This window comes from Leptidea sinapis, chromosome 17, assembly GCF_905404315.1.
Source record: "Leptidea sinapis chromosome 17, ilLepSina1.1, whole genome shotgun sequence".
Taxonomy (NCBI): Eukaryota; Metazoa; Arthropoda; class Insecta; order Lepidoptera; family Pieridae; genus Leptidea; species Leptidea sinapis.
The window spans coordinates 13,586,008-13,610,120 of record NC_066281.1 but is presented as its reverse complement, the minus strand read 5'-3'; the positions used below and the strand labels follow the sequence as shown (position 1 = coordinate 13,610,120).

The following is a 24,113-nucleotide window of genomic DNA, read 5'->3' as shown; positions in this document are numbered from 1 at the left end:
ACGTCTGTCGGGTCACTGGTCAGCTAGAATAAAATAATAAAGACAATTATTGTTTTGTTTTTAAAAAACCTAAATTAAATAAAGACATAATCAGGTATAAGTGTTCCATTTAACTTGTGTTATTTTTATGATTATGTTTTGGTGACCACTATTCTAAATAAACACGTTCTAGAAGTGTAAAACCTTAAAAAAATTTGGCTTCAAGATAATGAGACGAATGTAAAATTTTGGGGAAGAGGATGATTGTAGGTTTTAGTAACGATCATAATGATACAAAGTTTGATAATTATTTTACATTTTATTCATATATATGACATAGATTATTTCAGGCTTATATTTTCGATAAATGATACAAGAGGCTTATGTTAACTAATGTATGAAATAAATACTTTGGTCTCAATACCTAGGTTACACTGAAAATTTTTAGAAAATGAAAAACGGCTTAATGTAGAAAGTTGCCAATACTTTTATTGTATTTCGAAGTAATCTCCGTTCCTCTCTAACCATCGTCGTATTCGATGAAACCACGATAAGAGAGAGATTGAGATAGGCAGTGGGCCCATTCTTCCTTAGGGCCTCTTCTATGGCATTTTCGTACGCTTTCACCGTATCCTCAGGGCTCGTAAAGCAAATACCTCGAATTTTATCTTTAGTTCTTGGGAATAAATAAAAGTCGCAGGGCGCCAGGTCAGGACTGTATGGCGGATGACTCATTATCTCGACACCTGCCATAGTCAAATATTCAACAGTCCGTGTTGCGAAGTGTGCTGAAGCATTGTCGTGGTGAAGGAGGATCCTGCTTCGAGGGCGCTGTTGTCAAATTTTTTGCAAGACAACAGGCAAATAGCAATTGACATACCAGTCTGCAGTAACTGTCCTTCCATCTCTTAGCACAACTGTCGCGAAATGACCTTTCCGAACAAAGTATGAGGCAATCATCTTTTTTCCTTGACTTGTTCCTTTCTTTACCGTAGTTGGCCGATCTTCGAAAGGAAACACCCACTGAGCTGAGTGTCTTTTGGTTTTGGGTTCGTAGCAATATATCCAGCTTTCATCACCTGTGACGATGTCAAACATAGCATTTGAGTCATCGCCATTGAAATTATCTAACATTTGGCGACACCAGTCCATGCGAAGATGTTTCTGGTCGTCGATTAAAGTATGGGGAATCCATCTGGTACAAAGCTTCCTGACGCCTAAATGTACGTGTAATATTTTTTAAAGTTGACTCATACCAATGCCTAGGCTTACCCGTATCTGCTGATCACCCTCTTATCTTCCTCTATCATGCGTCGCACAGCGCTGACGTTATCTCCAGCAGTAGCTGTTAAAGGACGTCCCTCACGCGGATCATCATTGAGATTGCTACGTCCACGCTTAAACTCATAAAAACAATTGTAAATAGTGGCACGAGATAGGGCTTAATTATGCTAATCGCTGCCTATCATAGCTTTTTTGTTGAGTAAGCCCACAACGAAAGTCATAATAAATCATTGACCGAAAATTTTCTCGCGTTAAGTTAATTTTCACGTGTAACAAGAGTTTTAGATTTACCGCCAATTCACAAAAACAAATGACAAATGAATGCAATATACTACATCAGGTTAAAAAGGTCAAAGAGTTCTAAAATTGAAATTCAAGAAAAGTTTTCATTACCAATGTTTCTAACTGGCTAGTTCTAAAAATTTTCAGTGTTACCCACTTATTGTCAATATATCTTTGGAATACTGGGCCAAATACTGTTGTTGATCTTGTTATTGATACAGTGCCAGTGACTATTAGACATTTTCAAATTAAATCTGGCGTCCAAAAACTCAATCAACGGAGTCACTGTATCCGATGCAAAATTTACATTTAACCTCTAAACTGCATATGAAGTTCTGGTACATGTTGCTAGGATGACACATAATATCAACCGCTACGAAAGACATTACTATCACCGCTACCATATTTATGTTCTCTTGGTGTCTATATAGTAATACGTCGTGCGCATAACGTATTAAGGTATACTCGCGTCATACATAAGACAACCTCTTCTTCAACAATGATCGCCTGGTATCAAAACACTATAATGCTTCCTATCTCATTCTCTCGCCGGATGAATCCAATATATTTACGTGTTTGTCTCTTTCGTCTCGCTTTTTCGTTTCATCGTGTTTCAAATCACAACGATTCTAAAGATGTTTCAATTCGAAAATAGTACTTGTGTATCTACCAATATTGCAAGGCAAGAGTTCTAAAAGTTATTGCCATTTATCTCCAAATATTAGCAACATAACACACACAAAGATCTACGTGTCACTACAATTACACGCACATATAAAAATTTCACGACTTCACGTTATTTCTTTGGATTTCTCTGTTGTTGCGGATGTCCGTGGGCAGTTGCCTCACTACTCCACGTCCCGTTACCCTCTTGCCCGTTTTTTATAAAAAAAATAAGAAAATACAAACTATAATAATAAATAGCGTCAGGTCGCCAGCCTGCCTGCAGATCAGGTAGTCAATCTAATTATATATATTAATAGTATTTATCCGCGACTTCGTCCGTCTGGAATAGCAAATTTGGGAAGCATTTAAAATTTTTTGGAATTATTTGCAAATAATACGCGTACAAACTGCTGCGGTGAATTGCTTATATATGCACTAGTATGTCTGTCTGTGTCTTGATTTATAAAATATTGTGTTTTCGCTTAAATATTCTATTGTTTACTTATCTTAACGTTCTGTTGTCATGTTTGAATAATTGTATTCTTATGTGTTCTCAGTGAAACTATTCTAGGATATATCCAATATTGTAATTTTATTTAACCTCATTTTTAATATAGAGATATATCTGTTTGTTTCCATAATAAATAAATAGATACATTGTGTTTTTAAAAAAAATACTATACCTACTATTTCAAAGAATGGCCAAGTTAATCCATTTATTAAGACATAAAATATTTTCAATATTAATATGGTCACTATAAGATGTTGTTAGGTGAGCGAATTATGTAATAACTTAAGTCAGAAGGACCCACACATAAGGAGAGACTGAATAAATTGACCAACCTGGTAATCTTAAAACTTTTTACGGTAGAAGAACTGAGTTGAGAGCCTTGGTTTTTTTACAAGTTATGTTTTTGATGGCATTCCTTTTTCTTATTTAGTTGAGTCCTTGTGACAGGTTTCGTCATGCTCACTTAAATGCCATTGCTTGTGGCGGTGTCCTAGGGCGGGTCGTTCCCTTCCCTAAATATTGTCTTTTGCGTTTTTATTTATAAACTTACATTTAAACTTAAATCTCATTGTTATAAAATTAAGTATTCTCATTGGAGACTAAACAAATCTTATAACTATATTTACAATACTATGACTACATAAAATTAAAACTATCATTACGTGGAAGCGTACCTAAAATAACTTTACTTACATTTATTGTTTTGACTTACTCTTAAGGCTTTGAGTATTTGACGTTTGAGTATTTTTGTTGCACCACTTTCTATATGTTGTTCCTAACTAAAATAATTTCTGAAACCACGACCCTGTAAATGTTCGTCTTTAAAGTGGCAATTAGTGTATTGCCACTTCTCATTAAAGGTTAACCTATTCCGAAGGGTCGTAATTGTAAAAAAAACTTCCGACATTCATAAGTGTAATTTCCTTGATCAGGATTCTAGTAGAATAAATTGATTTTGATTTGATTGATTCTTAGAATGGCCAAATGTAGCCTGTAGGTAATTATATCTTACTTATTGTAATTTATGATTTAAATCCTTGACAAAACATAAAAATATACATAATGTGGACGCCACATAACGTCACCTACACGTCACGGTCGGTTCAACCGCCGACATGCAAATGAACAGTTATAATATATTGTTCTTTAAGGAAGGTGCCACCTTCGGCCTTCGGCACTTGTGTCGCTAATTACTGTCATAATGTAATCATTACAATAATTGATTCTGTATAATAATGAATATGAGGTTAAAGGTATATGTAATAATCAAGAGAAGGAAACTTGAGGCCTGTAGACATACTGCCTGATATATATATGAAACATAACTTGTAAAAAAACCAACTCAGTTCTTCTACCGGTGAAAAGTTGTGAGATCCATGGATACATTGGTATTAGATATAATACCAAGTCGGTCAATTTATTTAGTCCCTACTTTAGGGTCTGACATCTTATAGTGACCATATCAATATTGAAAATGTTTTATGTTTTAAATAAATAGATTAACTTCGCCATAACACGAAAGCAAATTGTATCTTTTTTTATTTCTTTGGAACGAAGTTCCTTACGGCAGGCTTGGATATATTGGGGATAGGGATTTTGCTGCGCGACCGAACTGATAAAAATGTGATAGTAAAACCGTAAGAAAAAATCCGTGGTAAAAAGTGCGTGGAAAAGTGCGTGGAATAAAACCGTTAAATGAGACGTGCGCAGGCGCGACAGTCGCATACACAAGCGAGTAGTGTATATATTATCAATATTATTATATTAATATATGATAACGATTATAGCAATATTAGAACGATTTTTTTTACAATTTGTCTCGATTCTACATTAGCCGAAGGAATTTCGTTCCTACCTGGTGTCCCACGACACCACATCATTTTTTTTTACTCAAAATACAATGTATCTCACAAGTAATACATATTATCTAAACTAATATTATAAAGAAGAAACATTTGTGTTTTTGTATGTATGTTTGTAATGTTTTCACACAAAAACCACTGAACTGATTTCAAAAATTCTTTTATCATTAAAAGCTGATATAGGCTGTATTACATTTTCAAAAATAGGGATGTTTAATAAAACGCAATAATGTAACCCAAGATGTGAAATAAAATTGTCATTAAAAATCTGTCTAGATTGTTCAGTGAGGCATCTATTTTTATCCACAACAAAGTTATAGGCGGTCGAAAGTGCTCTGAATTGCTTCGAGAAAACAATAATAATAAAATGATATTAATAATCCACCACTATAATAATAATATGCACCACTTTATAGGAACTGAAATATATAAAGATTTACTTTATCATAAAATTGGACAGTATCATATTATGGCAAACCATGTGACAGACTAAAGCAATTATTGAAAAGTATCTTAACGTAAGGATGCAATAAAGAATGCACGATGCGTGCAATAAAGAATTAGAACTTAAGATTATTTATTTTACAATATAGGAGCCAAAACTAAAACTAATTCAATATTATTATCATCATCATCGTTCATCACTACCTACTACTGTAAGTATACTTAGTGTTCATAATTAATTGTTTAAATCCGGAGGACCGAGCCTTGCTCGGATTTTAAGAATGCACAAAACTTGAACAAAAAAAACTAATATGTCTTGTATATACTGGCGAAATTTACTGTTGTATTTTAATGTTATTGTAGCTGTTTCTCGTTAAAACAAGGATTAAACTACATTTTTATAGTAAAGAGAACACGGCAACACTTCAAGCCGGCCCACATTCTAGCGCTTTTCAAAGCGCAAGTCCAGATACAAAAGGTGTACTGCTGTCATCTCTGAACTCTTCAGCTCAAAACATTTGAACGCTGCACGCAGAGCTGCTCGAGCTGTCGGGGATCCAGTGCTCTATGAACGGTTTTGATCATCTGACGTTGCGACATATGTTTGTATTATCAATGATATGTTGGCAATCCCAAGTCCTTCAACGATCAAAAAAATAAAACATATACAAAGCGCTAACGACGTGGAGTCAGAACTCATACTTGTTACAAAATGGCTGACCGACACAATGTAGACTGGCTGGCTATATGTGGTATCCATATATATTTTTTTTTTCAAAATAACGGCGCTGTCAGCTGACGGTATAGGACTGACCCGCAATCATTACTGTTAATAAAGTTTATTTTGTGAATAAATAACCCATGCGTAACAATAATTATTTAAATAATTTGAATATTCGATTTAAATGTCAATACCGATTTTTGAAAGTCGGGTTGTTCGTTCTGCGTGGCACGTCACTATACTCCTGTATGACTTTAACTTAAAAAATATGAAACTTCATAGGCGTGAAATGTCAAAAGTAGGCGTGTTTATGCCAATTATCTATGTGTTGACCAATTATAGAGCTGCGTTAGTGGTTGCGTATGTGTGCGAATGCTTGTATTTATTTGAATAGGGCGTGTCTAAGGCGTGAAGTATAATATCGAGTGGCAACAGTATTTCCCATACAAATAACGCGTGATGGTCATTCTAGTGTCTTTTACCTATCTTGTGATTATATTATGTTTGTAATATAAAAATTTAAAGGAGCAATTATTGTTACGATTCTTAACGATTCTCTAACTATCTACAGGTTCCTGAATCGGTGTTAATGACAAAAATTTAATTAATAATAAATGACATCGACATCTTGGCCTTTATTAATTGTTATCATAGCGGCAGTTGTAACACACACACGTAGGTCGACTAACTATTACGGTGATCCACGACGGATGGACAGACACTGAAGCCATAGTACGTCTACGTACACTGAAGCCATAGTACGTCTAAGTACTTCGAAGCCATAGTACGTCTACGTACTTCGAAGCCATAGTACGTCTAAGTACTTCGAAGCCATAGTACGTCTACGTACTTCGAAGCCATAGTACGTCTACGTACATCGAAGCCATAGTACGTCTACGTACTTCGAAGCCATAGTACGTCTACGTACTTCGAAGCCATAGTACGTCTACGTACTTCGAAGCCATAGTACGTCTACGTACTTCGAAGCCATAGTACGTCTCCGTACTTCGAAGCCATAGGACGTCTACGTACTTCGAAGCCATAGTACGTCTACGTACATCGAAGCCATAGTACGTCTACGTACATAGAAGCCATAGTACGTCTACGTACATCGAAGCCATAGTACTTCTACGTACATCGAAGCCATAGTACGTCTACGTATCACAGAAGTATTGAAGACTAAACGGTATTGTAACCGATTATAAATAAAAAGAATTGTTTATGTTGAAATATTTTACCATTTTGCTTTGAAGGCATGTTAAAAAATATGTTTCACGTTGTTTTGAGACTTACTTCTTGTGGAAACAATCAATATCTATCATACCTATTGGTTCTTATAGAGGTCAGAGACCATATTGTCTAACTTATACGTTATAATAATAATAATATCTAAATGTTCATTGATCAGATTGGGGCACCAGGTAAAGATCATCAAGAGTAAAAGAGAAGAATTTTCTAGCGAGACATAGAAAGAACGAGAACATCTTATTTATAACACGGATCTCTTTTATCCGTCGGTGTCATTCGATAGGAAATTTTCCAGTTTCAATTATTTATTAGGTATTATTATCTATTATTATGTAATGAGTTTCTAAAGTTCTTCTCATCAATTTTCTGGCCATGGATACTTACATTTTTTTAAAGAATATAATGTTGCGCCCAGCCCATTACAATGAAGTGCCGCTCAGGATGCTTGAAAAACCCAAAAATTCTGAGCGGCGCTAAAACTGCGCTCGTCCACCTTGAGACATACGATGTTAAGTCTCATTTGCCCAGTAATTTCACTAGCTACGGCGCCTTTCAGATCAAAAAATAGTAATGCTCCCACATTACTACTTCAGAGCAGAAATAGGCGCCGTTGTCGTACCCATAATCTAGCCGGAATCCTGTGCAAAGGAGCCTCCCACTGGTAACATGTTATATGTTTTCCGCCCATTTTTTGTCACTATCAGACAACCGTCATTAATACAATGTTGTTGCGGATTTTTCAAAACATACACAGTTAATAACCTATAAAAGAGTTAAAAGACGTAATTAAATATTTGAATATGAAAGTATTGAAGGGGGAGCAGACTTCACCACAAAAGCGCTCGCGTGCGTATTTGTCAAAAATGTTTTGACTGGCTCAACAATATTAGTTCCACCATCACATACTGGAATCAAGAAGTGAGTATCTGATTTCAATGTTTTGGACAAAATAAATGACCCGATGATTGGACCGGCTTCCCTGATCTGGCGCACGCACATCCATCTGAATCCCAACTCGACAAATTGTTAGTATTATATTATGAGGTATTTATTTATATTATGAGGATAGAATTAAGGATTTAGAACATAGATGGATGAAGTGTGTAGAGCACACAGAAAAATTATATTGATTGATCGCTATACAATTATAAATCAAAGTATTCTAAATATTAATAAAAAAAGCCAACCGACGCAACGCGGACACTTTTTAGACGCGTGCCATTTTGGCGGTTTGGTGTGCGCGAACAGTGAAAATATTGCACTTTTTGAAAAATTCTTTATATGCTCAAAATTATTATTTATATTGTATATTATAATAATATTGTTATTACTCTCTTTATTATAATTTCATCTTATTGTATACATTTATATATATAACATATTTACAAAAAACGTCCCGCCGGCGTTAGTTCACGACAATTCCGCCGGCGACAGACTGAGGAACTTCCGCACGATTCGTGCCGTTCCCAAATCAGCTGCTTTCTGTAACTGACCCTTTATCCAGTTATTAAGCGAGAGCCTCTTGAGATGATGGTCGAGGCTCTTTGCTATAAGACGTTTACGGAAACGACTATTGGGACAATTATTATTACTATTAGTATAAAATTATTATTAAATACAAGCAAAATTGTAACGTGTAGATTTAAAAAAAAAATTACTTATTTGAATCATATGCCTTCGAGCTTAATATCTATTCACGAGATTGAGATTCTATTATCGTTGTTTTAAATAATGGAGTACTAATGCGGTGTTGCATTTTAATCTCGATGTATTTGTGTCACGAACGTATACAACAAAAGATGCAACGATTTGTTTTAAATAAACGGCTGTGCTTGAAACAGAGAGAGGCTAGCTTCGAACCGTGACCTCGTCCGCGTTAACTGAAACTCGGGAACTCATTTTAAAGGAGTCCACAATGTGAGTGTAAATTATTGGTGATTATGAGTAAAAATTCGATCGAAAATGCGTTCAAGCAGTTTCCTACAAAACACGTCCAAAAACATACACCACAAAATTGTATAAATAAAAGCACTTACATTAAATATTAAAATAGGCAACACATAAAAACATTCCCACGATCACATTATGAACCTTGCAAAAACAGCAACTACAATTAAAACTATATCTATAAATACACTGGCCTTCAAAAGTAAGTATCACACTTTTAAAATTGGGATAACGTTTTAAGTTCACAAGATATACTTTCGAAATAAAAAGGACTCCAAAGAGAATTTAATTTTGTACATAAAAACTTTTTAGTCGGTAACCTTCTTTTAAGAATTGGCTGAAAAAAAACTTCAAAAACAAAACCATTCCTTTTTCAAAGTGGTCGTTTCCGAATTACAATTTTACCATTCACATTTTTCTTTCTGTTTTAATTTTTTTTCAAGATCGATGAGTCTTGTTTTAAAAATTTATGCTAAAAAGCACATAACGTTTATTTATCATGCCTCTTTCAGTTGAAGGATGTGCTAGGATCATGGCTTTTCTGGAACTAGGCATCAGTATGCGTCGCACTGCAAGAATGGTGGGTGTGACGGTACGAACGGTCCAAAAGGTAAAGTGAAGGTACGAAGAGACTGGACACCATCTGAGGAGACCTTGTAATGGCAGACCCAGGTGTACCAGTGCCCGAGAAGATCGTTATATTATTTTCACTGTGTTAAGAAATCGCCACCAAAATGCAGTTGAAGTCCAGCAACAGCTACTTCAGACTCGGAGGGACTACATTAGTGACAGTACAGTGAGAAGAAGACTTGCTGAAGCAAATTTGAAACCCCGAAGACCAGCGAGTGGCCTAAAACTAGAGAGACAGCATCGAGTAGCGAGACTGCGATATGCCCGTGAACACATGCAGTGGGATGAAGAAGAATGGTCAAGAATTTTGTTTGCAGATGAGTCTCGATTCTCCCTTTACACTTCTGATGGAAAGCGAAGTGTTTACAGGCGACCTGGTGAGCGATACCTTCAAGCCTGCATCTCAGAAAGAGTCCAATACGGTGGAGGCAGTGTACATGTATGGGCTGGCATATCTCTAGAAGGTCGCACAGAGCTAGTAGCCATAGAAAATGGCACCCTCACTGGGCAAAGATATGCTCAAGAGATTCTCAATGAGTATGCAGGGCCGTATTTAGTAAATATGGGTGATGGATCGATGCTGATGCATAATAATGACCGGCCACACACGGCTCATATCGTACAAGAGTATATTCAGGAGGTCGGTATGAGCGTGATGGCTTGGCCATCAAGAAGTCCTGATCTCAACCCGATTGAGCACGCCTGGGTTGAGCTTGGGAGGCTAGTCAGAAATCGCAGACCACCACCTACTACCCTCAGGGCACTAAAGCAGGCCCTGGTAGAAGAATGGGAGAATATTCCCCAACATCGGCTCCGAAACCTAGTGTTCAGTATGCCAAACCGGCTCGAAGTAATCAGAGCTCGAGGAGACAATACCAGTTATTAAAAATTAAATAACATGTAATACATTTTAGATGATTTTTTTTACACTAAACTAAAAATGTCTATTTTCATTGTTTTATCTTTTTTAAGTTTAAAATGTTACTAATGTATAATTTTAGTTTCTAAGAATTAAAGCCTATAAAATTTGCAACAAAACGTTTTTAATCTTAAATCTCCACCTTCTATAGTTAAGAAAAAAAAAATTTTGAAAAGTGTGATACTTACTTTTGCAGGCCAGTGTAGTATTTTCTTTGATTAAAGCGAGTGTTACACATTCTAATAAAACACTTTTTAAAGGATTAAAACGCGTGTAATTGTAACTTTGTTTTTACATTCGATTTTTGAGTAAAAGTTACATTTTTATTATTATTTTAGTAAACCCGACGTTTCAGTCCTCCTGGAAACGAGATCTGGAAAGGTCTTGAAACGTTAACTAAAATAGTAATAAAAATGTAACATTTACGCAAAAATCTTAAGTAAAAACAAAGTTACAGTTATACACGTTTTAATCATTTAAAAATTGTTTTATTTAAATCACCATCATGTTTTACTAATTTTGACAAAATTAAAAACTTAAACTTTAATACTAACCACAGGTTGATACGATGCGAATTATCCTTAGAGTCAAAACCAAAAAGAAGAAAAATAAAATCCGTTGACAATCCATTAACAAGACAACTACCGACTCTCTCAGAAGATGCAGAGGATGCTGCTAGCTATTGGAAAAAGAAATTTATGCAAGCCGTACATACATCGACAGAAGTTCCAAACTTAGACCATTTATACCAATGAAGTTGTATACATATTTATTCGTCTCGATAGACTATGACATCTGTGAAAACGTCGAAAAGTGTAAAACGTAGCTTGGCACGCACACTAAACTAATATTCCTGGCCTGTTTTTATCGGTTTTCTAACAGCGAAATACTCAATCTAGATGTATAAATTATCGAAGAAATCATTAAGAGCAAAAATTGTAATACATGTAATTCTAGCCTGTAAAATAAAATTGTATTAATGCTGTTATGGTTCTTCTTTGCAGTTTTTTCCCAGTAGACATTTTCATGAACATATTATTATTATTATATAATTGTTCACAAAAACGCGCTGAACTGGAGTGATGGTCATGTCAAGGCCGGCAACATATCTCTGGACAGTGTTACGGATGTCCGCTTGTCCCCCGTTTGCCCCCTCTTATTTAAAAAAAGTCAGTGCCATGTTCCCAACCGACCTGAAGAACGTGTCACTCAATTCAGTGGAGTCACATCTCACGAGTGCATTAGAAGGATCCATCCACACACACTGCAAATAACTAACACAGTAGTAAACGTGAATTTAATCAACATGTGGATGTTGTTAACCGGTATGTTATATTATTCTATTCAAATTATCAATCATTGCAGTGACGCATGGACCAGACATCTCTTTATAACTACAGAAGTTTAGCCGGCAGGGCGCCGTAGCTCAAGCTCGGGATGTTTTTCTATGAAAATAAGGGACGAGCCGACCAGGACGTTCAGCTGATGGGAATTGATACGCCCTGCCCATGCAATGCTGTGCCGCTCAGGATTCTTGAAAAACCCAAAAATTCTGAGTAGCACCACAATTATTGCGCTCGTCACCGTGAGTCAAGTCTCATTTGCCTACTAATTTCACTAGCTACGGCGCCTATTTCTGCCGTGAATCAGTTATGTGTAAACATAACTGTGTTTCGGTCTGAAGGGTGCCGTAGCTAGTGAAATTGTGGTACATATAATCTAGCCGACATTTTGTACAACGGGCCTCCCACTGATGCAAAAGAGCCTCCCACTGGTAAATTCTGGGCTCATGAGACTTATCAAATTGTGTCAAAGTGACGAATGTAAGTAGTAGCGGTGCCGCACTGAACTTTGGTTTCAATCAATTATCCTGAGCGGCGCTCGTGTAACGGACACCTCGTATCGCCCAGCATCGTATGTCTTGTTCGTCTCGTGACGTCGTCTCATAAAAGTGCCGATGAGTTATGTTAACATATATAGGTACACTGCAGGTACCGGGTACCGATATATGAACGCGAACACGCTCCTGTGATTGGATTTACATACGAATGTGTGTACAGCGGGGATGGCTTACTCAATCCAACTCCATACAAACATATGCAAAAATTGGATCATAGTATTGTAGCGTTCTTAAAAAGCAATTTATGAAAATATCGTGAGATCTCAACGAGCACAATGCACGACTGTGTCCGTTTATGAGCCTCCGTTACAGCTCACATAAACAATCACCACATTAAACTGAGAACAAAGAACTGTACAGAGGTGGGAACTTTTGGAAGTAAATATAAAACTGGCTCGTAAATGACTCAAATAATTTTGTTACTGGTGAATACAATTGTGGCTCTGGCAGTGTGCTAGCAGGGCAGAGGAAAAAGATCTTAATGATGTGCAGGTCTCTTACAAATACAAATATTATAACTTGGTAATGAAAAATGTGGTGTACTAAACTCCTTTAAAAATTTTCCGTTTAATAAAACCCATTTTTTTAACACAATTATTAAAAATAAAGTAATCTCAATTTACATATAATTAAATTAATAATAAATCGTAGTAAAGAAAATATAATTGAATTACAAAAAAACTATAAATCTTGTACCAGCTGATGTCGGATTATAATCATTTATTTACGAAGATACAGCAAGATAAAAAAGGAAACCGAATCTTTTGTTACTATAACCGATCTATCTTCATTGACAAATCGTTAACAGTCGACCAAGCTTGTAATAAGCTCCTCTACTCACTCGCTAGTGCACACATTGACAAATCAAAACTGATCAAGCAATATCCTACCATCAGGTCTTCCATGTACTAGTATATTCTAAGTCTTTGTTAAAAACTATGTCTACAAATAATAATATGTATAACATAGTGGCATTTTACTGTCGTGGGCGTAGATTATTACATTTAGGGGCACGTATACGATACAATTGCTCATGGAGCATCTATCTAGCAAAGCATGCATGCATCTAGCATAATTCGACACATAATTTTTAGCTGGTCGCAAGTCCACCTGACCTCCAAGGAATTGAAACCTAAGAGAAATTTGGTTTAATACATGACAGTATAATATCTATAGCAACGTTTGTAGAGGTATCTTACGAAGGCCTGCTACACTTTTGTAGTCCGTGCTTTTTCTCGTACGGATCCCAGACACAGGTGCCTGTTTCCAGTTTGCTACGGACTAGGGCATAATATAGTAATTGTGTTACAAATGGACTATGGCACTCTTGAGAGTTTTGCAGTACGAATCCCTATCTTCGAAATGTGTCAGCTGCTACTGTGTTAATATGGTCTCAGGTTAATTGGCTGTCAAAGATCTCTACGCCCAGATCTCTAACCTTCTCTTCTCTTGAGATAAGAATCCCATCTATTTTGTACTCATATATCAAAGGACGCAGAACTCTAGCAAAGATCATGACCTAAAATTTGTCACGAATGAATTCCATTTTGTTCGTTTCACTCTAGTAATATACATAACAGCTGTAACATCGCGTTGCAACTTGAGGCAATCTTCGACAGGAATAATTTCAAAGATAAGCTTTACTTCATCGGCATTTAATAGACATTTTGCATATTTAATACATTCTGGAAGATCGTTTACGATATATGATTAGGAAGAGCAGGGGTCTTAAATTAGAGCCATGACTTACACCGGATCGCGTATGATAAGGTAAGACTCATATATATACTGTAACAAGGAGTTCTTATCCGCATATAAGAACTCATTGTTCTATGATTGGCCGTCAGGTAAAAAAGTGAAGTTTGATATGAAGTTCGAATATTATAACGCGGATAAAAAAGTAATTGAATAACGAGACAGATGAGAAAAGAAATGAAGTAAAGTAAGAACTTATTCATTCCACTTTTTATTCAACATATGAATTATAATTATAAATATTAGACTAAACGCTGACCGTTCTGAATATAAAAGTAAAATAATTTAATATATTGTTTTAATTAAAAAATATATTAAATTATTTTACTTTTATGCCTTGCCTTGTATGCCTTATTGAAAAGACCTGCAGCATCTCATCAAAATCTACAACAATAAAAATATAAGTTACTAAGGGGTAATAGCGAACAGGTGGTATAACCCCAAACGTTCTTTTTGTAATTAGCTTAAAAAATACACAATAGTTGGAAATTGATTGCATTATCACAAAATAGAATGGTCTAATGTCAGAAAAGTAAAAATTATAATAAAATTAGCACTAAAGTATTGGACTTTCCGACAAAAAACACTGAACCAAATATTAATCAGCGTGACCGAAAACGAAGAAACGCATGACTCGAGCTGGTAGTCTGTTTGTATTGCTGTTTGTTAGATACCACCTTCCCCCTTGGTTCAAGGGACGCGGCATGTTACTACGTTCCATTCTAACAGAGTTACAAAGGTGAGCGCCATTATCTAGTGAGCGCTATTCCCCCCTCCCTACCCTACGATAGACTTTTTAGTGGTGAACGCGCAAACTTGAGTCTAGCGATATCTTCGTACAAAAATTCGTTGTTGAAACACACTTCGCCAAACAACCAGCGTGACCCAGTAGTGCGGTGCGTGCTATGTGACAAGGAACTTGCACGAGCACAATGACGCGTCACGGGCGGCGCGACACCGATCGCTATACATGTTTAGTTCTAAGTACATTACTGTGTTCGTACCTACTTAACAACTTCCATATTGTTATGTAAATTGCTTTTTACATTAAGGCGCGTATTTCTCAGTGTTGTTACGTCTTTCAACACATTCCAGATAATCTATTTCGAGTTAGCAGTAAGCACTTGTCTCTATCACGTTTGCACTAAACAATCTATTTAATTTAATATGTATTACTTGTGACATATATTTTAAGTTAATTTCATTTATTTAAAACATAAAATATTTTAAATATTGATATGTTCACTATAAGATGTTGTTAGGTAAGCTAATTACGTTATAACTTAATACAGAAGGACCCTTAAGTAGGGACTGAATATATTGACCGACATGGTTTTACATTGATCTCACAACTTTTTCGGTAGAAGAACTGAGTTGCGGGTAAGGGTTTGTTTTACAAGTTATGTTGTTGACGGCATTCTTTCTTCTTCGAAATAATGACATACTCTAAAGATAGCAAAATTAATTGGTCACAGCTTGAAAGATACAATGATCTAGAAGTATTTATTGATAATTGGTACCTGATACCAGTAGCCAAAAATCCTCCAATCGAGCGAATGTCAAGAGAAGAGTACCTAAATAAAATACCAGACATGGTGCAGATGGGCTTAAAACATTTAAAAATAAATATACTGAAATTCATAAGAAGTACCTAAAACTTTTGTTTTGTATTAGACTTAATTTTAACCTCCCATACGCTTCACGTACACAAGCGAACACGGCAAACAATTCTATGGTGTTCAATGGTGGACACAGCAAGACAGCCGTCAAAAAGCTACCAATATCTACGTAGGTATCCCTAGACAAACACATCAGAGAGATTTTTTTACCGGGTGTATTATTAATTGGTCTTGGTTCTAAGAGCCAAAATATATTAGTATTTATTTGGCTTAAGCTGGAGGTAGCCATTTTTATTTAGTATACAACGGGAACATTATTTTGGGGGAACGGGAACCAAATTTTCTTTTAGAAATAAAATTTTTTTTGAAAGAAGTCATAAGAACTTATTATAACGTGTCCCAATTCAATTGCAATATTTGTATTGTGCCGCGTTCAGCAAAATAGTCACAATTTCTCGTACAACTCTCGAGTATTATATCCAGAAGTGGGTATCATGTTTCAAAAGGCGGCGCCGGATTTGGCGCTAAAACAGCTCAGCAGATGGCTTCTGCGGGCGCGCGGGACTTATTATATACGGGTTCGGCAACGCTCGTGTGATACAAGATTCTGATCCCACACACTAGGTCTATCTGCTCGTATGTCGTCCTATTACACAAACAATATCATAGCGTTCCTTAGTTATCAATTACAGAACCCATAGGTGTCATTTATTATTAAAACACTTGAACAGCACCCAATAAATGTTTACCAGTGGAAGGCTCCATTGCACAAGATGACGGCTAGATTATGGGTACCACAACGTCGCCTATTTCTGCCGTGAAGCAGTAATGTGTAAACATTACTGTGTTTGGTCTGAAGGGCGCCGTAGCTAGTGAAATTAATAGGCAAATGAGACAACATATTACGTCTCAAGCCGCTCAGAATTTTTGGGTTTTTCATGAATCCTGAGCGGCACTGCATTGTAATGAGCAGGGCGTATCAATTACCATCAGATGGACGGCATGCTCGTCTCGTCCTTAATTTTCATAGAAAAAATAAAGCAGCCGCTGTCGCCAAACCTATTTATTGATTTAAATTACTCATGTTAATTACTAGTAGCTGTCACCGAGTTCTAAGTCATTAGTCAAGCAACTGTTATCGAAGCGGTAGTGTGGGACTCGTAAAGAGATGATGAACTTGTTAGATGCATTCCGTGCTGATCGCTGGTTGGTACCTTTCCCGTGTCCGTTACATGATGATCACTTTAAGTAATCTTTCAGAAACGTTATTAATTTCTTTAATGTGATCGTTTAAGATCGTTGGAATTGAAATAAGAAGTAATGGAGCTCCAAGAAGATGAAGTGAATTCTTATCCAAAACTTTAATACTGGGAGCCAAAACATTAAATTTATTGGTAATATGAACCCGGTCTGAAATTTGGAAATGATCGCCGATAAAAAGTCCGCATTTCGAAAAATTTAACTCAAGGCCGAATGAGCTAAAACTTTCAAATCATGTAAAACAGAGTTCACTTCACCACCCAAAGTACCAAATATTAAATTTTGATTTTAGTTTTGTTATGGCGGAATGAATGGCTATGTTAAATATTGCTGGACCAGGAGAGTCGCCTTGTTGACAGCCAACGGAAGACCAAACATTATGATTTTGAATAATAACTTGGATGGTTTACTATAACATTGCCATATATGTATACGAGTAGACAGAAGGAATTGAATTTTAAACTTCTCTCGGCATAGCTCCCCTGTCATTATATTATCAAATCGGCTAACTTCGTACTCCTTGTGCCTTCTATGTCTTAAGCATTCTTGCCCACTTCTTTTCTAGCTTTTTTGCGAGCAGTCTCTTTTAGTTTCAAATCAAAACATAAATATAAATAATATTTTCATCATAATAAACTTTAATTAACACAGTCAGTACATTGGCACTTGTAACAAAAACATTTGAATTTTTGGGATAATCAAAATTGATAACAATTGAAAACAATGCAAGAAACAGACATCAGTTTCACATGTGCCCACTGAGTATTAAGTATATTTAGTACTTAATTTATAAAAAGTTTGGAAAACTCAAAAGTGCACGCCTCATAATCTCAAATTTCAAAATAAAATTTATTATTTGTAAAAGTGTACAAGTACGTATATGCACTCGTTCTCATTTGCCAAAGCTCTTGTATTCCTTGAAGGTCTTCGAACGTGTTACTGTTACTGTTACACTACCCCGTCAAACTGGGTGATATTTTAACTACTTCAAAATAGGACGAGGTTCACAATTCAATGATATTTTTTTATGTTTGTTACCTCGTAACTTTAGAGTGGGTGAACCGATTTTGTTGATTCCCGTGTGGTCCCATTTAAGTTTCGTCCAGTTCTAACAATGGCATCCATTAGAAAATCGTATAAGTGCGAAATCTGCATTAAGTATGTGGGCGAAAAATGTACGCATAACTTAATATTACACTAACCGATTTGGGTTATTCCTTTTTTATTGGAAAGGATATACTTCAAAGTTCAAGGGTTCGACCCTGGGCGACTAGACGCTTTATGGACGCTTTAAGGATGGGCTACCCTTACCTCACCCTTATACGTTTTACACCAATTCACTAGAGACACTAACTTCCTTACTTTTAGTTTTTAATATTGTTTTGTATAACTTGCAATGAGCGATTCTCTCCTGACACAGATTATCTAAATCTACCAGGAGAGTTTTATATGTGATTGTAAATGACTGTGTACAAATAAATTAATTTTGAATTTGAATTTTGAATACGTGTCCGAAGAAAGCGAGCATACGTTAGCAGGTCGTCATTTTACTATTTGTAAAAGCTATGAAGTTACTTTTAGTTTAGCGATGCCACATAACTATAACATACTTTTTACTTTTATAGTTTCCTTATTATTGACAAACATTTTTTGACACTCAGTCATATTTACAGGGGCAGCCCTAGTGGAATAGCAGTGACCGAGAATCAACTCTTTCAGTACATTTGTTGATATTATTATTATCAACTAATTTTTCGTTTTAAGCTCTCTTTGTTCTGGTTAACAGCGTACCTAATGTTCCTTCATGTTGGTGGTATCTTTGTATTAGGCGGACATCATTATTCGTTATCCTGTGATAACAAATATCCATATCTCAGATAAGTGTTGAGTGCTCAATAAACCAAGGTTGTTAAATGTTAATGTTGAACTTTATTTTAGGAACTTTTGGTAGATGGACATAATATTGAAATGAAGATCAAAGGATTAACAGCAAAATATAAAAATGTATTGACTTTCGTCAGAAACGGAGTTACTTTCGCCTTTTCTCCAACTCTGAAATGAAGAATTATAAGACTACGGTTGACAGGAGTTGGGATAGTAGTCACAGTTACTGTGAAGTTCAGCGCCATTTTTGCTTAGGAGGTTGTGTGACGACTGGTTCTCTTATTTGGTATGTGTAGTTTTAGGTTTTATTGAGAAGCTATTGTATACTAGGTGTAAGTTTATTTCAGCTCGTATTATTTATTAATATCTGGATGTTTTTTTTTTTAAATTAAATGTTTTAACGTATCATTCTTGGGAGCAACCTATGGTAGGTCGGTTGAAGTAGATGTGGTGATTCACAAACTGTTGGATATCTGCAAAGTGTTTGTTCTTTAAGATGGTTCTTTGGTTTGCCCAATGTTAGAGAGGCCAGAGTTCAAATTCAATTTAAAGGAAACCCGCGTCTTAAAGAAGAATCAAATCACACTTTATTGGCCTAAAGAATGGTCTGAAAAGACTGGACCTGCTCGCTTTAGGTTTCTGCTTCACCTGTCTAGAATACTTTTTATATGTGACAGGTAGGGTTGTTGAGGTGGCAGGTCCACCACCATTGAGGACACCCGACTTTAGCTTTTTGACAATAACACAAGTTTCTACCAGCATTAGATGGTACCCTGATTGAATTCTGAATTGAAACTCCAGCGATCACTTCGCTATTTCGCCACAGGCTTCGGAACCCATTTTATTGTTAAACGTCATAAAATAATACTTTAATGCAGTTGAATAGCTCAATTCACAAATAATCTTGTAGAATTTTTTTATTTAAATTATTAAAAATCTCTTAAAATAGTATGTAGATGTAAATAATATAATAATAGTAATTTTCTGCACGGCATTATTAATATACAATACAGAGGGCAATGGCACTGCCGTGGGAAGAACACTGGCTCCTCCTCATGTCCAGGCTGCTGTAGGTGGTTCAGGTACAAAGTACCTACTATCTACTCGTCTCGATACAACTACTGGAAACCCAAGCGCTGACGTTTTCGGACAACGGATCAGCCTGGGTATGCAACGTGGACTGCCGCCAGTGTTCTTGATACATTATAAAAGCGGCTAAGTGCGAGTCGGAGTCGCCCATGAAGTGTTCCGTAGCAACAAGTAACATATTAATAAAGTTATATAGAAAATAAAATGATATTAAATTATATAAATGTAAAAGGTAAAAAATTTTACTCTCATCAGTTATATGTATTAAAAAAACTACTTACTAGATATCGTTCAAACCAATTTTCGGTGGAAGTTGCATAGTAATGTACATAATTTTATCATTCTTTCATTTTATAAGTTACAGGGGGGGACACATTTTACATGGGGTTTGATGAAAATATTTTTTTGAGTTTCAGTTGTAAGTATGGGGACCCCAAAATTTATTATTTTTGTTTCTATTTTTGTGTGAAAATGTTAATGCGGTTTACAGAATAAGTACGTCTATTTACCAAGTTTCAACAGTTCTTATAGTTTTGGTAAAAAGTGCCTGTCCGTGTATGCAATACACGGACAAGCAAACAGACATGACGAATCTAAAAGGGTTCCGTTTTTTTGCCATTTAGCTACGGAACCCTAATAATTATAATAAATATTATAGTTATTTATGTATTATTGTGAATAAATAACTTGAATTGCCTTAAAACATAGCTGCAGAATTAGGGTGAAATTAGAAGTGAGATAATTTACACGTTAGATAGAAACTCTGTCAAATGCGATTGCAGAGATATATTACCTCAATGAATTACGTATTCTACCAACGCAAAACTATCTGTAGCATTGAAAAGTGAATTTAAATTACCGGCGTGACAAATGATGGCCTCCGCGTGTTGAGTAAGAGTTGAGTAAATACATATTTTATTAGTGGCTAGCATGAGTGATGAGTGAGTGGCTAGCAGCAGTATGGCGGTGATCTCTTGATGTCACACCACGGTCTACTCCGACGTCGACATTTACATCAAATAAATCAATATCAAAAAACAATGCAGACTTTATTATTTCGAGGCTTCTTTAAAACTAAGTGGTCGAACAATGCTGTGGGGCAGCGCTGCCGATATTAATACAATATTTGTGCTGCAGAAGAGGGCTTTTCGCGCTATTTATAACCTAGGCCCTAAGGAATCGTTGAGAGCAAAATTCAAAGAAATTAACATCTTGACTGTTGCTTCTCAATATATTCTTGATAATGTAATGTATGTTCATAGGCACATAAGTGAATTTGCTAGATAATGTCATAACCATAATGTTAACACCAGGAACAGACATAAACTGATGATTCCTTCTACTCGGCTAAGTCGAGTTAGTAAGTCTTTTGTGGGGCAATGTATATGCTTTTACAACAAGATCCCAGAAAATGTTCAAAACAAAAGTATTACGTTATTCAAAAGAATTGTTAAAAAACGTTTGTGTGGTTACTATAACATAAATGACTTTCTTAATGATAGGCACAGATTGGGAATGGAGCGACCACCCTCAGGCTATTTAAATAATAAGTTTTATTGTACAATGCTACTTTGTAAATGTTACTTTAATTGTAAAACATATTTTTGATGAAAAAAAAAGCCCGCTGAGTTTTGTGCGCCCATTCTTCTCAGGCCTGAGGCATTCATTTTGGAATGGGTGGTAATTTTTTTGACTTTCAATATGTGATGTCACATCCTATTTTGAACAAAAATATTTGAATTTGAATGCTGGGTTGAATGTTTTACGCTTTGAAGTAGATAAAAGTGTACGTCTGTGTATGTAGCACACAGACGTTGAGCACATTATGTTGTGTATATAGAATGACACTGAACTGTCACGCTATGGTGAGTAAGGTTCGATCGAGTGAAGGAGCGCGATCAGTTAGATAGCAAGCCTAGATAGAATGCGAGAAGGGGCGAAAACATTCATACATATCACTATCTTTATTGTTTTTTATAAAACTAGTGGACCCAACAGACGTTGTCCTGTACACACGTCTTAAATTTGAAAAATCGGTCCCTCCGTTAGGAGGAGTTCACTGACATACACATGAGCTGGAGAATTATATTATATAGACGGAATTGAGAGTCTAAACCAATCTCAATTTCACTGAAACAAACAAAAAAATCATCAAAATCGGTCCAGCCGTATAGGAGGTAGGTCAATTGTGAATCTAAACTATTGTCGAATCCACCCGAAGACACACAGAAAGTTTCATTGAAATCGGTCACGCCGTCTAGGAGGAGTTCAGTGACATACACACGCACACAAGAAATATATACATAAAGAATACATAACTTTTGAAATCGTTCAAATTATTATTGAGTTCATGAAAATAATAAATTGTTGTTATCTTACTGATCTTACACTTATATAAATACGTTATTTTCAGATTGGGCCAATAATTGAGCTGAAATGGCAATCCGATGGGAACACAACTCCAAAGGACAGCAACATAGCAATACACGTCACTCCACCCGATGGAGAAGAAGATGACGAGTTCGTACCGGTCCTGAGAGCTCGGCGGAAGCTCAGCACTCCCATCAGTGGTCTGCCAGGAGCTGACAGTCTAAGACTTGGTACGTATTTATGTGTACTCACATGATGCCGGCTAGATTATGGGTACCACAACGGCGCCTCTATCTGCCATGAAGCAGTCTTGTGTTTCTAAACTAACTAACTTAACATGAGACGAGCGCAATTGTAGTGACGATCAGAATTTTTGGGATTTTCAAGAACCCTGAGCGGTAACTACATTGTAATGGACAGGGCATACCAATTACCATCAGATGAACGTCCCTTATTGTCATATAAAAAAATTTCATACTGGACCCACCTCCACAACACATACTCATAACTCATATCAATATTATGTAACAAATTCGAAATTTATATAATATATAATACCTTACTAAAAGCTGAAATATTATATAGGTAAGTAACGAATCTATGCTATTCTGAAACAATAAAACAAAAAAATGTATACAACAGATGTATTCTGGTGTAATCACTCCAAGATAAGTATAACATTTCAAACAGAAGCAATATTGTAAAACTGTTGTGAGACTGGCAACGTGTACAAAACAATAGTGAGTGATATATAGTCTACTTTTTCTTACTTTCTTACGGCCGATCCCAATATTCAGTCTGTCTCTTGAGTTAAAAATCATAACTATCGTTGACTTCTCTGACCCAATAAACTTATCGACGGTAACTCACCTTATATGTACACGCTGTCTGTCAATGGGACGACGTATAGCTTAAAAGCGATAGAAATTTGTATAGAAATTGCAATTCACGCGTCCCAATATAAGGCGATAAGAATAACTTATCGGGTATATTGGGACAGCTTCAGATTATTAACAGGTAATTAGTGACAGTTTCTACTACCTTCTGGTAGTAATTTATCTGTATCTGTAGATAGTATATTGGGAACGGCTGATAAATACTAAACAAATATCTCGTACAGACTACCAGAGATAATTCATTGAGATGGAGGTCATCGAACGCATGAACTACTGAACTTAACTTAAGGTTTTTATGGAGTGAACGAAAAGTATTGGTTACGAACAATAAGTTATTTTAATAATTTTACTATTCGGATCTTATAATATTATTCAAAAACACTCAACCAAATAAGTGATCGGGAGATTTCCGTTAGGAGCGACTAAAGAGCCACTTTTAATGTATTAATCCCTCTGGATGGCTCACGAGTAAACCTTGGGCAGAGCAAGCCAGTGATTTCCGTCCACTTTATAATTTAATGTAAGTAATTTTAATTTATATATGCATACTATATGCCATATTTTATATATTTTCTTCATTCGTTGACGCTAACCATGAAACCTTAGAAGTGAGTTGCAGTTCGGCTTTCATGATCCATTTGTATCAATTAGGATTACAGTTTTATTGTTGTGTTGGTTGCAATAATGCTTTATTATTTATTGGTTCATTACTATACATTATTATTAATCAAATATATAATTTAATACCTACGTGGGCTATAAACCATCAATACGTGAGAGGTAGGTATGCGTTCATCGACTCTTAAAACTCAAACTCAATTAAATAACTATAAAGAATAAAGTTAAG

The 24,113-nt window shown here is 35.8% G+C and overlaps 1 protein-coding gene across 2 annotated transcripts in view; it reads left to right on the top strand.

Moving 5' to 3' along the window:
- LOC126968998 (anti-apoptotic protein NR13-like) overlaps nt 1–24,113 on the top strand; it is a 55,972-nt gene that overhangs the window by 13,655 nt on the left and 18,204 nt on the right. For both annotated transcript variants that reach the window (XM_050814264.1, XM_050814263.1), the window contains exon 2: nt 22,414–22,600. The gene's annotated coding sequence lies outside the window, so the exon portion shown is untranslated. The remainder of the gene's footprint in view (nt 1–22,413; nt 22,601–24,113) is intronic.